This window comes from Miniopterus schreibersii (genome assembly GCF_964146895.1).
Source record: "Miniopterus schreibersii genome assembly, chromosome: 17".
NCBI lineage: Eukaryota > Metazoa > Chordata > Mammalia > Chiroptera > Miniopteridae > Miniopterus > Miniopterus schreibersii.
The window spans coordinates 19226540-19242265 of NC_138117.1; the positions used below are offsets into that span (position 1 = coordinate 19226540).

General features: G+C 43.4%; 1 protein-coding gene across 4 annotated transcripts in view; it reads left to right on the forward strand.

The window, feature by feature from the left end:
• The first annotated feature begins 326 nt into the window (after nucleotides 1–326).
• The window catches only part of FAM110B (family with sequence similarity 110 member B), a 113105-nt gene continuing 97705 nt past the window's right edge, over nucleotides 327–15726 (forward strand). For 3 of the 4 annotated variants that reach the window (XM_081117030.1, XM_081117031.1, XM_081117032.1), the window contains exon 1: nucleotides 364–705. The gene's annotated coding sequence lies outside the window, so the exon portion shown is untranslated. Of the gene's footprint in view, nucleotides 706–15726 lie in introns of all 4 variants that reach the window. The other variant, XM_081117028.1, reaches the window with a different exon arrangement.

Consider the following 15726-nt stretch of genomic DNA (forward strand, 5'->3'; position numbering starts at 1 on the left):
AAGATCATCCGGATGGCTTGACTACCTGGTGAGGTTATCACAGTCACGAAACGTGCTCTAGGTCGCAGCGCTGCTTGGTCTGACCTGGGCTTCCCGGCAGCTGAAACCCAGGGGAGTCTTCGCAGGGTGGGAGTGGGGCTGGGGGGGCTGGAGGGCTTTGGAACTGGGGCAGGGTGGGATTCCGGGGAGGGGTCTGGAGTGGAAGGGAGGGACTTGGGGGTGGGAGTGAGGGGAGGGGGATGGAAATGGGGAGGAGGCAGGGCTAGAAGTGGGGATGCGAAGGAGGGGGCGGGGCAAGGGGTGGGGGCGGGATGAAGGCGGGGCGGGGCGCTCCGGGGCGTGCACTCTGCGCGGGGACACGCGCTCTGGGCCGCAGCAACTCGCTTAAGTTCCCTCCCTGGCTCTCGGGCGAAGCCTGACGAGTCCTGCCCCTCGGCGCGGACCGGAGCCGCGCGGCCGCCGCTAGCCCGGGCCCTCCGCGGCCGCGAGTCCCGGGCCCGCTCGCCAGCCGGGCCCATCTCTGCGGGTGTCCCCGCGGAGGCGGCGGCGAGGACTTGGCGGCCCCTGCGGCCCACGCTCGACCCTCCGGAGGCGCCGGCGGCCGGGTCCCGTCCCTCGCGGGCGCCGACTCTCCCTCCCCGCCGTGCCTGGGAACCTGGCGCCCGGCTCGGGCTGCGCCGCCCGGGACCAGGGAGCGCGGCCGAGGTAAGGCTGAGCGGGGGCCGCGCCGCGCCCCGACTGCAGACAATGCCAAGCCGCAAGCGGCCGGAGAGTGGCCGGGGCCGCCCCTGCCGCCGATCCGCCCAGCCTGGGTCTCGGTCCGGCCCGGCCTCCGGCTGCGCTGGCCCCGACCGACCCCGGCCGGCTCTCAGGGCCGCGAGGCTGCAGGCGCCGCGCCGCTGCTGTCGCTGCGCCCCCTGCGCGCTCGCTGCGCGCCCCGGGCTCGCGGGGCGGAGGCGGGCGAGGGCCCTGGGAACCGGCGGGGGAAGCTGGCCGCGCCGCGGGGCGGGGGCGGGCTGGCGGGGCAGGGGCGGGGGCTCCGCAATGTGCGCGCGGGTTGCTGCAGGAGGTGGGGTCGGCGAGGGATCGGGACTCTGCTCGGCCAGGTCTCCTGGGAAGGTCCCTCATCTCGGGCGCTAAGTACTTTGGGGTTGTCAGTGTCTCCTAATTGCTGGCTGGGAGTTCTTGCAAGAATGCAGATTCAGAGGCTCTGAAAGTTACTTTTTGGTTACCCCCACCATCTCCGTCCTTGGTATCAGTTGTCTCTACTTTCTTTGAAAGCATAGAGATTTGAAAGAGAATTTAAATTTTCCTTGGCTCGCGCGTGCCCCATCACCCAGCGGAGCTCCTAACTTGGCAGCCAAGCGCGCGCAGGCTGTGGGAAGCCCTGCTGCCTGCTGCCAGCCCGGTGCCCTCGGATTGTTGCTGCGCTGTGTGAGTGGCAGTGACAGTTCTCCCTCTCTGCGGGCCTGTGGGCAGGGAGGGAGGGGGGCGGAGAGAACTTTGCTGTATGCTTAAATTACTCTGGAAAGTGGAAAGAAAACACCTGGTGCTCGGTTCTTTAACCCTTTCAAGTTGCTCTTCGGATTTGGAGCCCTCCAAATAAGCAGGCTTTCTTTCTTGCCTCAGATAAGGCAAACTCTCAGGTTTTCCTCCCAGCCATGCCCTGTGCAAAATCTGGCACACATCTGTGACAATATTGCACGGCTGGCTCTACAAACCACTCTTTTTGAGGAGGAGAATATGGTAGTAGAACGAGCATTTTTGCAACATTAATAGTGCGACTTCCATTTTCTTCCTTTTTCTTCTTGGCATTGAAGATACTTAGCACTCCCCGCGCCCCCCTTCCCCAGTTTGCACTTAGAGTCATTCCATGGACAATACCTTCATTAACTTGTACTTATTTTGGGACCCCATAACCCCTCATCTTCAGATGAGCTATTTATTAAGCATGGTTATTTTAATATGAGGGTGAGTTAATGGTACACCAAAAGTCTTGGTCCATAGGAAACGTCTCCTTGATTGCCCTATGGTACTTAATCTATGGTGTTGCTATAGATCATACAACAGTAAAGTCAGTATTTGAAATGGCAATGCTTTGTCAACCTGATCATCTCTACAGGGCTTAGAGCAGTGCCCGGACCACAGTGCTAGGTAAGTGGCAGCTAGTTTGGTTTTTTTTAATTTTTAAATTTTTATGATCAATCCATGTGTGTGGTTTTTTTTTTGCAAAATGGATGTTTTGTGTGTGGGTTGTTTTTTTTTTAATCCTAGATCTTTTAAATGATGGTCTATTTTAAGCCTGCGGTTTAATTTTAGATCAGAAACTGAGGTTAGATTGTTGTTTTTTTGTGACAGACAAGCTGTTCTGTGTATTCTTATGCATGACAAGAGCTGATTTAGTAAATCTTCTGTAGCATATCTGTAAGTGCCAGAACACAGCCCTGAACCCAGTCTCCAGGTACATTTCAGTGTAAGGAGACCTAATTATCCTTAGTGCCTAATGGTCTAAGGAGAGGCCTAGACTTTAGGAGAAACCTGGACTGTTAACCTCACCCCCAAACTCTCCTGTTCTCTAGGTTTAGAATAACACTTCCAGTTCTAAGTTGAAAGAACTGTGCTGGCACAGCAGTTAGGTAACTCCCACTGTGGTAAAAGGTAATAAAAGATAAATATGTATACCGTATATACATCAACCAGGGCATGTAATTCTTATTCGTGCTTTAAAATCTTTAGAGCAATATTTATAGCCTAACTAGCTAAGATAAGAAAAATTAAAACTACTTATTTGTCATGAATCAGTAACGAAAAGATTATGTTTGCTGCCTAGATATTTTAAAAGATTGTGAGGAGTGTACTTTCATTTTGAGATTTTTTTCACCCACCCCACTTAACTGTGAAGTGACATCTTCTTTATCCCTAAACAGTGTAATTAGCTAAGCAAAGGCATGGTGTTAACTCTTGGGGCCTGGCAGACACAAAGCTGCTGTAGGCACCATGTGGCAGTAGATGGTGCTGTGGATAACGCTGGTAGAGGAGGCACTCCTGTGCTCAAGAGGAATTGGCGGGATTCATTTAGCAACCCCAGTCACTTGTCCTCTCCCCAAAGTATACTCTCACCCCACAGATACCATCTAACAGTCTTTAGCAATACACTTTTTAAAAGTTTTTTCCTCCGCGTTTTCAACTTTTTAAGACTATTGGCCAGATTTTTCTCTCTGAAAACCATAGTATTCCAGGTATTAATACAAACATGGTAAAAATATTATTGAGTCAACTGTACCTTTACTCTGATTTTCCCACAATAGAGTGAGAGTAATTGTTATCAGCCTAGAGGATCCCCAACTAACATGGACATTTCCCCCCCCCAATACTTCTAATAGGGAGAAACAAATGATAAGAAACCAACTTGCATCATGACTGAATTAAAGAAAATAACTTTCTAGGGTGAATCCTCATTTATTCTGATTTCTATAATTTTTCTGACTGCCAGTATGATGCAGTGAGGGTTGATTTTCAGGATGAAGACTGACCCTCTGCAAAGCTGACTCATCTAAGAGAAGTATATCCATTCTATTTAGTACAGCATTGAGCATAGGGCGTGAATACACCCAGAACATGCGTTTTGGGGATTATAATCAGTTATCTCTGTGGGCCAGTGCTGGGACCGGCCTACTCCTGGGCAGTTGACAGCATTCTCTTTACTCCATGACACAGGATGGTTGTTGTTATCTCCCTTCTGCAGGTGAGGTGAAGTGACTTGGCTGAGTCATGCAGCTAATAAGTAGCAAAGCTTATAATTTTAGCTCAGGTGTGTATGTTCTTCTGGAGCCCATGAATCTTTCTGCCCTGCCACCAGGAATAACCTATGGTTTACACATTCAAGAAGCATTCACTGCATTCTTTTTGGGTTTGATACCAACAGATTTCTTCGTAACTCAATGACAAGCTTTGAAATTCCTGGGTAGCATTTGGTCATTAAAGAATTCAAATCAGGAGAAATGGAGCTGCTTTTAGTTTTCAGAAGAAATCTAAGATTTCACAATACTATGTTAAAGATTGCTTATTTTAGGAGGGTTGAGACGGATGGCAGGTTTAACTTCTTTGAACTATAGAAAGGCCATGCAAATGGCTTAGATTATGAACAAGTAATGTTGGATCTGTTTTTGGCCTTGTTGCTCAGGTGATCTAGCGAAAGTCCTACCTCTTCTGTACCTCCATGACTTTCTTTCTCTTGGGTTAAAAGAAGTTTATTCATTTTGATCACTTAAATACATCAGAGGGGATTATGATGATTAATGAAACATTGGTTCAAATTCCCATTCTCTGTATTTATTATTGTTTTGTAAAATTTTACACTTTAGCTGGAGCCTGATTTATTTTTTCAATGGTGGCCTTTTTTGGGTATTAAAAGCATTATAGAAATACCAAAAAAAAAATTTAAGAATTGTCCAAAAGAGAACACAGCTTATACCCGAAATGTTTGTCAAAGAAGCTAAAGATAGCATTGATTCGTACTTTTTGACAGGAGAAGTTATGGGATAATTTGCATAGATGATTTTGGAGAGTAGTATTAAGAAATTTAGTTTTTCATTATTCTTAGATGTTATCATCCAAACAATTAACAAAGATAATTAAGATATCAGTAAGGTTTCAACACTCTTGTGGAATACATGTTTATCCTGTTTTTAAACCTGGGTTTTTTTCTGGATGATTTTTTTGTGATACAAAATTAATAAGCTTAAATCATGCATATTCTTATTTTGACACCTTAGATTTTTTCCCTTGTGACGAGGGAATGCATGTGATTTTCTAACATTTTTAACATTTTGCAGTTTGAGTCTCATAAGGAGAATCACATAAGAACACAGCATTCAAAGACGTGAGCCTGGGGTTTTTTTGTTTTGTTTTGTTTTTATGAAACTTGAGTAGATGAAGACAATTACTTTCTTTTTTCAGTATGTTTGGTGATAAAAATAGTGAACATGTGGATGATTCAGCAATTTTAAATCGGTGTTAAAGCTGGGATTTTAAAACTGTAAACACTTTAGAGAGAAGTTCAAAAGTGAATCTTAAGCAAAAGGAAGCAATATGTCATTTGGCAGACAGTTCTAGAAGAATTATAAGAATTCTGTGGTGTGTTTTGTATGTCAGTGAGATCAATGGATTTTGAAATTTTCCAGTTCCAGATAGAGCTTTTAAAAATATAATTCAGAAGCATATGGGAAATTTTTGAGTGGTTATGTTGTAATGCAAAGCATTTTTTCCTGATAGCCCCATTAGAAGTTTGTGTTATCTCTGTCTTTTTTTAGGAGGAATCACAGATAGGCTTCAGAATGATCCTTCTTGCCAACAATTTTTTTGCCCCATTGACTAGAACTTAATAAAAAGAAAGAAGTTATGTGAAAGGGTGTTGTTTAGTAATTTCTTCTATTATGGTTATTACATTAAACATATTTATAGAGGATTCATTATGAGCCAGGTGAGGATAAGCAGCAACCAAGAAAGACAAGGCCCCTGCCTCATTGAGGATTCACAATGTAAAGTGAATGGTGATGGTAGCAGGGGGCGGGGCAAGGGGAGGATGATAATAAAATAAATAAGTAAATGACAAGCTAATTTAAAGCAGTCATAAGTGCACTCAAGAATGAGGGTGGCAGCCTGGCAGGCGTGGAACCAGGAGATCATGGTTCAATTCCCAGTCAGGGCACGTGCCCGGGTTGTGGGCTCCATCCCTAGCAGGGGGCATGCATGAGGCAGCCGATCAATGACTCTCTCATCAATGATGTTTCTATCTCTCTCCCTTTCCTTTCCTCTCCCTGAAATTTAAAAAAAAAAAAAAAAAGAATGAGAGTGACATTTGGATCTGGTCTGGGTGCTCTCGGAAGGCCTTATGGAGAATGTTTAAGCTGAGGCTTAAGGGAAAAAAAAGTCAACCACTGGAAGTTCTTGGGCAGAGAGGACAGCTTGTGTGAAGACCCAGAGGCAGGTAGAACCTTCCTTTATGAGGAGCAGGAGACAGCAGCAGGGGAACCAGGTCAGCAGGGTCTTGTAGGCCATGGGAGGGAGGGCAGATTCTGTTTATTTTAAATATAGTGGGAGGTGCTGGAGGGTATGATATAAGGAGGGCTAGGCTCTAATTTTCAGAATTGGCAGCTCACTATGTCTACCTTGTAGAGAATGGATTATTGGGAAAGAGTGGAAGGAGGGAGCTGGTAGGAAGCTGTTGTGGTGACCAGTGCCAGTTGAGCTAGAAGGGAAGGAAGGCAGAGGGGATGGAGAGAATCCAGTGTTTGCAGGATTCTGAATTTCTCCTAACCTCTCACAGCATTGATCTTATGATGCATCACTATTATATATACCACTAAGGAAGAAATGTCAACTGATGGTCATTGGTGCCAATTCAACACTGACAATTACCTGCAATTTTGGGTGCACTGAAGAAGGAAACTTTATTTGGTATAAATAGCTCAGTTGTGATACAACACAGCTGCAGAACAGCATGGCTGTGAGACAGCTCAATAGTGTTACAGCTCAATTATGATATAGCACAGTTGTGAGATGGCCCTCAGATGAGTTGGCCCTCAGGTGAGCCCCCTCTCCAGCTAGACAGCTGGGCTGCACTCCAGTCCAGCCTGCTCTGTTCTGCTCTGCTCTGGAGGGACCGCTTTGGTGTTTCAGCTCCAGCTAGGGAAATGCAGACTTAAGTGTTTGGTGAAAAGTAAAAGTGCACACTCTCAGCCACTTATATAGAGAGAAGTCCCTGTCTCTGATCCCTGGTTCATTCAACTTCATGCAAATAGAGACTTCAAATCTTCACATTTTGATTGGTCCAAAAAGCACTGTTCTGATTGGTTGGAATAGAGCATCTCTGATTGGTTGATGAAGATGCTATTGGAGAATATATAATATAGCAGCACAGCTCAGAATGGACAGTGAAGGTCTCAGTCCTGTTGGTTGAAATATGACTCCAGAACCCTCTGTAAGGGTTGCCTCAGCCAGCAGCAATACAGTGCAGGCAGGCAGCTCAGTAGAGGGGTGGTTGCAGGCAATTCAGTGCAGGAAGCAGGCAGTTTGGTGCAGGCTTCTCCCTAAAGCATGGCTTGCATGAGAAGCCCCTGTTTAGAAATGGCTGCTAGGCTCTGTTTTTATTTATTTAAATGATTTATTTATCCTCATGTGAGGATATTTTTCCCATTGCTTTTCAGAGGGAGTGGAAGGGAGAGAGAGGGAGAGAAACATCGATGTGAGAGAGACACATCGATTGGTTGCCTCCCACACTTGACCTGACCAGGGCCAGGGATCAAGACTACAACCAAGGTATGTGCCCTTGGTCAGAATCGAACCCGGGACCCTTCAGTTCGCAGGCTGACGCTCTAGCCACTGAGCCAAACTGGCCAGGGCTAGGCTGTGTTTTTAAATTGGAGCCCAGTTTGCCAACAGAAGCCCTTCTTGGTAGGTATCTTCTTTCTTGGAATCGACAGAAAACATAATGCCAGTTAAGCTCTGACACGCCATCCATTGTGATGTGGATCCTGATTTCAGGTATTAAAACAAAAATAGATGTGTCTTAGATTCAGTGAAATATGGCATATTCTGGAGATCAAGCTGAGAGGGCTCACTGACTTGTATTTCATTTCTATTTGTATCTGAACAATACAAGTCGAATCCTGTTACAGCTGTCCCTTCTTATCTGAGGGGACACGTTCCAAGACCCTCAGTGGATGCCTGAAACTATGGATAGTACGGCACCCTGTATAAACTTTTTTCTTTTGTGTACATACCTATGATAAAGTTTAATTTACAAATTAGATCATTTCACAGGTAGAAGATTCATTCTTACCATGAACACGCTGCACAAAGGGATGATTCACATCCTGAGCAGGTTGGAGTGGGGCAGCTCGAGATTTCATCATGTTATTCAGAGAGGCATGCAATTTAACACTTATGAATTGTTTATTTCTGGAATTTTCCATTTAATATTTTCAGACTGCAGGTAACTGAAACTGAGGAGAACGAAACATCAGATAAGGGGGAACTGCCGTATTTGGAAGGACCTAGGGGTCATGTGCAGTGGAATCACCTACTTCCCAATTAATCTGATATTAGCAGCCTTTCTGATACTTTAAAAAAATATAGAGAAAGCATTTACAGATTATTTGCCTCCAGGTGCACTACAGATTGTTGGCCTCAGAGAGCAAGGAAACTGGGACAGCCCAGGTTTGTCAGGTTCAAGGGAAGTCAGAGACAGTGTGTGCACATTCAGAATGGGTGGCAGATCACTTGGGATTACAAGCTTTGTTTCCCTGCTACACCAGAGCAAGTGGGGGCTTGGTCACAGCCGTGGGGATTTCAGGCCAAACATTTAGTTGTAGGCCAGCAAATAGGTAAGTTGGTTACTGAGAGAATGGGAGAGTTTTCTGGTTGAGTCTGTCTGGGTGCAAAAATTGACTCTCTGTAAAGTTTAGTTACTGAGGCTTAGGGAACCTCAGTTTCCTGATCTGTAAAATGGGGATGACGACAGTACCTACTTTATAGGATTGTTTTGAGGGGTAAGTAAGATGATGCTTGCAAAATTGATCTCGTGGGTTTTCTACATTGCTCCATCTGTCTTGTACAGTCTCATCCTACTGATCACAGGGCAAGAGTCGCTTTTTCAGAGGCACCCTGACCATTGAAGCTAATGTAGCCCCTTCTCCAGCCACCTCCTTTTCCATTACCCTATTTTATTTTGTTCCTAGCCCTCATTTCTAGCTGAAATTGTGTAATTTCCCTATATGTTTGAAATACATTTCTCCAAGTTGAAAGGGACTCTATGATGTAAACTGCTGTATCCACAGTGCCTGGAACAGTGTCAGGCCACATCCCACTGCTTAATATATATTTACTAAATGGAGTATGAGGGTGACCCTGCTGATTATGAGGACCTTGAAGGCACAGCAAAAGCAAGCAGGGATCTTCTCCCGACTTTGTTTTCTGTGCAATGAGATGGATGGCTTTCCAGTGATTGATATATATATATAGTGGAGGTCTGGTGGTCAGGTTCTGAGCAGTTTTTGGTGGGGAGAGTGGGGGTCAGAAGAGAGTTTATATTTGGAAACATGGGTTTCTTGGGGTAGTTGGACATGCTTATATTTGCTCTGGCATTTTATAGGGTTCAGTTGCTTCGTCTTCAAGCTGAATGTCACCTGAGGCCTACCGAGTGCCTGAGATGCCAGCTTACAGGCACGTAACTCCTCTAAAAGCCACAAGGGTAAACATGGTAGGGAAACGTACTCCCCATAAAAGTGAGCAATGCGTGTCACAGTGCTCTGGCCACCACAGAAGCCAGCACTGAAATTGGGGCCGTAGCTGGTAGTTTAATAGACCTGCTCTGGACTTAGGGTTGTTCGTCTGGTTCCAGGTTTCACTATGTTATTTGTAATACCACATCTCATTAATGGCTTTTGTTAATGCATTGAGTTTGATGCTATTTGTATGTTTCAAAAGGAAATCACACCCATTTTAGAAATAAGAATATTTATAGTTTCTTCTCAGGGCTTTTAATCTTTCACATTGCTTGCTTGTGGACTCAGTCTTTTTGGGTGAAGGTTAGTGAATAAAACATGAAGACTTATTTTCACATCCTTGTGCTGATACTCCACAATTATAAGTGTGTACGTACTTATTCACACGCACGTGTAACCTGTTCGGCATCTTCCTTTCCCTGGCACCATTTCCACTCGTGGTCAGAAAGAGACACTTGGAAACTGGGAACTCAGCTGTGTTGGGAAATACAGTGAATCCTGACAGCACATCAGGTGGGTGTGTTGACCACATAGTTCGAACAAGGTGAACTGGGAGGCTCATTGTACATTTGACTGTGAATTGGGGCTTTTAAAAACCCTTTTAATCTATCCCTGGCTTGTGTTCATTCCTTGGTCTCAAGTGATCATTCACTGGAATGTTGTGATTTTTAAGAATAAGATGTTTTTCTTCCCAATAAATGTTTTGTTCAGTGACCATGAGAGAAGAGGAGAAGTCATTGGGTTGGTTTTAAATAGGATTAGTCATAGGTGCTCTTCATAGCCTCTGTAGGCTTTGTTCCAGTCTGCAGCAAGGGTCAGGTATGTGACTGTGAACCTTTTGGTAATGTTTTGGCCAGAGTGGTCACCATCTTTGAAGGGATAGACTGGCTGTCCAATAACTTAGTTTTTTAATTTAATGAAGATTGTATTTTCTCTAATTCTTGTTAATGAATTTATATTTATAGTTCTCATGGGGAAGAGTATTACTGCCATAGAAATGTATATTTTGTGGGAAGTTGAAATAGTATTTTAGGTAGTACCAGAGATTTGTGGTCTGCCTATGTTGTTTGGAAATTGGTTTTAAGTGAATTTTCCTTAGAAGTGATAGGAGTCCCACACATAGCATGTATTTAGTGTGTGTGTGTGTGAGTTTGTGTGTGAGTGTGAGTTTGTGAGTGTGTGTGACTTTGTGTGTGTGTGTGAATGTGTAGGTGTGTGAATATGTGTGAGTGTAGGGTGCACATGTATGTCTCAGTGTGCGTGTGGGGGGGTGAATTTGTGTGTGTGTCTATAAGTGTGTATATGAGCATGAGTGTGTAAGTGTGTGGTATGTGTGTGTTTGTGTGTATGTGAGTTTTTGTGAGTGTGTTTGTGCATGTGTGAGTGTGTGTGAGTCAGAAGGCTCAGTATTCAGTATGAGCTTCACAGTGGCCGTGTTTCCCAGTCCGAAGCCGCTCTGCCCTCACCCCAGTGCAGCCTGATCCAGCTCCTGTGGCCTGCTTTGCTTATCTGATTTCTCCTACAGGTATTTTTCCTTTCAGAATTCACTAGCACAGGACTAAATTGCTTCGGTTGTTAATTCCCCATTGCTATTTGCACATGCCTCTTCCAGAGTAGTTTCAGAGGGAACCATTCAGCTGTTGAAAAGCTCTGTCTGGTCTTTGGACCTTTCCCAAAAGGCGCTTAGGCACTGTGAGTTAGTGATAAAGAGACCACATCTCGAGTCTTTTAATTCGACATCCAAGACATTACCAAATGTCTTTATACATTTCATGTCTGAAATACTTAAATAATGTCATTTTAATTTGGATTTTTTTTTTTTTTACAAGATGGTAGTTATTATTCACATATACAGAGCAACAGAACCAATAGGATCTCAATCTTAATCTCTCTCTCACTCCCCTCCTCCTTCCTCCTTCCTTCCTCTCTCTCTTTCTCTCTCCCTCTCCTCTATTTCTCTATCTCTATCTCTTTCTCTATCATCGTTATCTGTATCTCTATCTCAAAGAAATTTATTATAAGGAATTGGCTCATGCAGTTATGGAGGCTGAGATGTCCCACAGTCTGTTATCTGCAAACTGGGGACCAGGAGAACCCCCAGTGTGAGGGCAGGAGAAAAACCGTCATGCAAAGATCAAATTCTCCCTTCCACCATTTTGCTGTATGTAGGCCCTCAACTGACTAGATGAGGCCCACCCACATTAAGAAGGGCAATCTGCTTAACTCAATCTACTGATTCAAATGTTAATCTCATCCAGAAACATCCTCACAGACACCCTAGAATAATGTTTAACTAAATATCTGAGCACCCCTGTGGCCCAGTCCAATTTATGCATAAAATTAACCACCACACACTTGTCATATAATCAAAGTGTTTTCAGGAATTAGGCAAGCTATTTTGAAAACATTTTGTAAAAGCACTATTTTCCAAGTCTGTTTAAATGATCTGACTCCTAGAACAGTGGGCCCAGGTACCTATGTCTAAGTCCTGCTCTTCCATGAAGGTTTTCTCAGAAGTGTCAGCAGCATTACACCTTTACCTTTCTGAACAACACTCCCTTCGTTGAGTCAATAGACTGCTGGATTTTATGATGTGTGCTTGTCTCTTTAGTGACTGTCTCTTTAGTGAGACAGTGTGTTCATCAGGGATGGTGACAGTGTCAGTGTTCCTCCACAGAAGTTCTCCCTATGCAAGGAAAACAGTGTTGTTATTGCCTGCTCCCTACTCTGTGGTCTTTGCATAGCGCATATGGAAATGGTGTTCTTGGCCATGACTGTAATGGGCTAAGTCTCCACTTACGGTGTCTCTCTAACACAACTTACCTTCAGATTTGAAGTGATACAGTTACTTTATGTAATTTCTGTCTGATTTACGTTTTCACTCATATTTGGTCTTCAGATTTCAATCAGGCAAGGAAATGTTTTGAATCTTAAAAACATACATTTTCTGATTTCAACATTAGATTTGATGGTAGGTCTCACTTATTGTGCATCATAGTGAATGTAGGAAGGAATTGAGTGCTATATCATTTTTGAAAAACATTTAGATTACTCACACCTCTGATTTTCCCTCCATTAGTACATTCAATCAATCAAAATACTAGCAATAATGATATTATGTTTCTGGTCACTAACAACACTTCCATCTCCGAGTCAATAAATACTCTAGTGCCAGCTGTGTGCCAGGGACCATGCCGCTGCCTGATTCGGTGGAAGTCTAGGCTTCACTCATGCTGAAACTCTGGGGCTCTAAGACCTACAAGGCACCTCCCATAGAGCTTCCTCTTTATCTTAATCCATCTCTTAGTTAGAAACTTCACTTCTTTAGTTCTAACCCCAACTTACTGTCCTCAGTGGTGCTTCTGACCTTGTCCATCCTCTGAAGTGTGCCTTTGTTGAAATTGTCAGAGTGCCTTGTGAATGGAGTCATGTGCATCACATGTTTGTCTGCTTGACTTGGGGGAATGCAGGTCAATGGAGCAAAGATTCATCTTTTTACTACAGGGTAAAAATAAGGCCTTGCCATTTTTTTACGGACACTTTTTGGCCCCTCTGCCTCCCCTTTGAACAAAAAGTAATAAAAAGGATTATCATATCAGAAGGTATTTTTTCTTGCATTTTAATATGTAAAGTAGCAAAACTATAAGAAACTTTTTCCAAAAAACCAGTAAATCCCTCAAACTTAAAATAGAAAACATAGTGAAAACGTTAGTATGTGCTCATAAATTTTTAATAGAATAGTTGATGCTTGTGGTCTAATGAAAAGACAGTAGAGGAATCATGAAAAGCTTGCATTTGAAAGGGGGTGAATTCTTCCCCCTGCATCTGAGCTGAGGCTAACACCAGGAATGCTCCCTCTGAGCTGGAGAGGCCTCCTGCTTGTCAGCGGAAGATGGGCCCATATTCGTCAGCCAGCGCTCTTGCCAACAGATGCTCAGCAGCTCACTATCACCATGATACTGAAATTAGGGTCCTAATTCCCTTTGATATCCCACATCCTAGGTTTCTCCCTCTTTCTAATCCTGAAATCTCTCTCCTTCCTGGCCCTGCTCTGCATGCCTGGTGCACCTTCCACCTTAGTTCAGGATTTTGTCATCTTTTCCTTCCTGCCCGATCTCACTGCCTCAACCTTCTTCCCTTTCCTGTCTCTGCTGCCTGCAGAATGAGCTGATACCGGTCTGTCACATCTCTGAGCTGCTCTAAGCCCTGGCCACGTGTACAGAACAAATTCTTATTACCATGCTGGTCCAGGCCCTCCCTGACTTGGCCTCCATCACCTAAGGCCCCTTTCCTGTCTTTGCACCTGCTCTTTCCTCTGCTAAAAGTGCTTTTCTCTGTTTCATGCAATCTTGATTATCCTAAAAGGCTTCATCATGTCTCTTCTCAAATTATTTTCCTTGACCTTCTATGGTCAGAAGAAATAATCATATCTTCTGTGGTGCTCAAGTAACTTGAATGCAAAGGCTTAAAAGTCTATCTCTGCCTTATCATTTCTCTAAGCCTTGATAGAGGGGCGTAAATCATATCTAAACCAGCCACTTCTTAATGAATATCTGTGTCAGTCTGAAACCACTCTGCTGCTCTGAGAGTAGTTTGCAGTTTGAGATTGAGCAGATGGGATCAAAGTACCACGAATGATGATATCCTGAAAGACTGTCAAAGACCAGAGGTGCCAGAATCAAGATAAATGCCCTGATTTTTCAGAAATCATCAAGAGATCCTAGGCCTGTGCTGTCCAGTATGGCTGCATTGGCCACACGTGGTTACTGAGCAAAGGGTATGTAGTTGACCTGAAACAAGACGTCCTGTTAGTGTAAAATATGCACCAGATTTTGAAAATTTAGTTTGGAAAAAAGGATATAAAGCAACTCATTGCTATTTTTATGTTGCATGTTGGATCTTTTGGGCTAAATATATATCTTATCAAAATTAATTTCACCAAATTCTTTTTAATTTTCAATACAGCTCCAAGAAAATTAAAAATAACATATGTTCCACATTTTGACTTGCATTGTATTTCCATGGGAAGATGTTCTAGACTCTACCATTCATGATGTTACTCCACTTCCTTGGCAGCATACTCAAGCATAGCAGTGAGCAGATGGTTGTGTACTTGTAGAAAAGGAAGTAGTAGTAACTAAAAGCAAGAATAGTTGCACTAAGAACAAATTATGCCTAGCCTCTTTTTTTATAAAGTTACTAAGCTGGAAGATCAGAACAATTCTACAGACTTATATTTGGCTTTCTGTAGTACATTTGGAACGTCTCCTCTGATAAGCTTGCGGACAATTTAGAGAACAGAGAGTTGTGGTGGATAGCGTGGCTATGTCTCTGACTGGTTGGACTCAGTTCTCAGAATATCTTGTATGGATTGCTATATTAAGAACAGGCTGGGGGACGATCTCGACCTCCCATACAGCTTGTTTCATGTCAGTGACGTAAAGGAACGTAAGCTAAGTCATTGTGAAAAGGTCAAGTTTGATAAAATTGTAGTGGTCGAAAAGAAGGTTGTGCCACACCAGCCCTGTTCTGTGAATGGTGTGGAGGCAGTCATTGAACTCATTCATTGAGTGCATATGTGCCCAGGCACTGTGCTAGTTGCTGAGAATAAAGATTAATAACACTGTATTATCCCTAACCTTAAAATCTTCAAATCGAAGGAAATATGTACATTTTCATGGCCCAAAGTATTAATGTTAACAAAGATACCTTATAATCACTACATTTAATGGTTTCAGGTGTGCGTTTCTGTGTTACAAGATCTATATATTGCTCTGTGTACCTACCACCAAGATAATTTCTAAATTCAGTCTTCGGTCTGGAACTTATATAATGTTATTAATCAGTGTTACTCCAATAAATTTAATTTTTTAAAATGCCCTCAATGGACTAAAACATGTTTTTAAAAAGTTACAAGGATTTAAAGTGAAACCTAGTAAAATGTGTATTCTATAATTAAAATAAATCCTATTTGGAAACAAATTTAACTCATGGAATACTGAACTGTTTCTTATTATATCAGTTAATTCATTCTGTTTTCATGGTTTAATTATATAGTTGACCCATTTAATCTGAATACCTCACAGCATAGGAACTAGAGTATCTTCTCAGTTGTTTTTTAAATCCTTACCCGAGAATATGTTTTTATTGACTTTTAGAGAGAGAGAGGAAGAGAGAAAAAGAGAGAGAGAAGAAACATCGATGTGATGTGAGAGAAACAGCAATTGGTTGCCTCCTGTATGCATCCTGACCAGGGATTGAACTCACAGCCTAGGTATGTTCCCTGACCAGAAATTGAACCCGCGACCTTTTGGTGTATGGAACGATGCTCCAGCCAACTGACCCACCCAGCCAGGGCTCAAACAGTTTTTAAATAGGAGCAATCTGATGTCTCCATGGCGTGGCCAGAGGGAACTAAAACGTGTTCTCTATGCCCCTT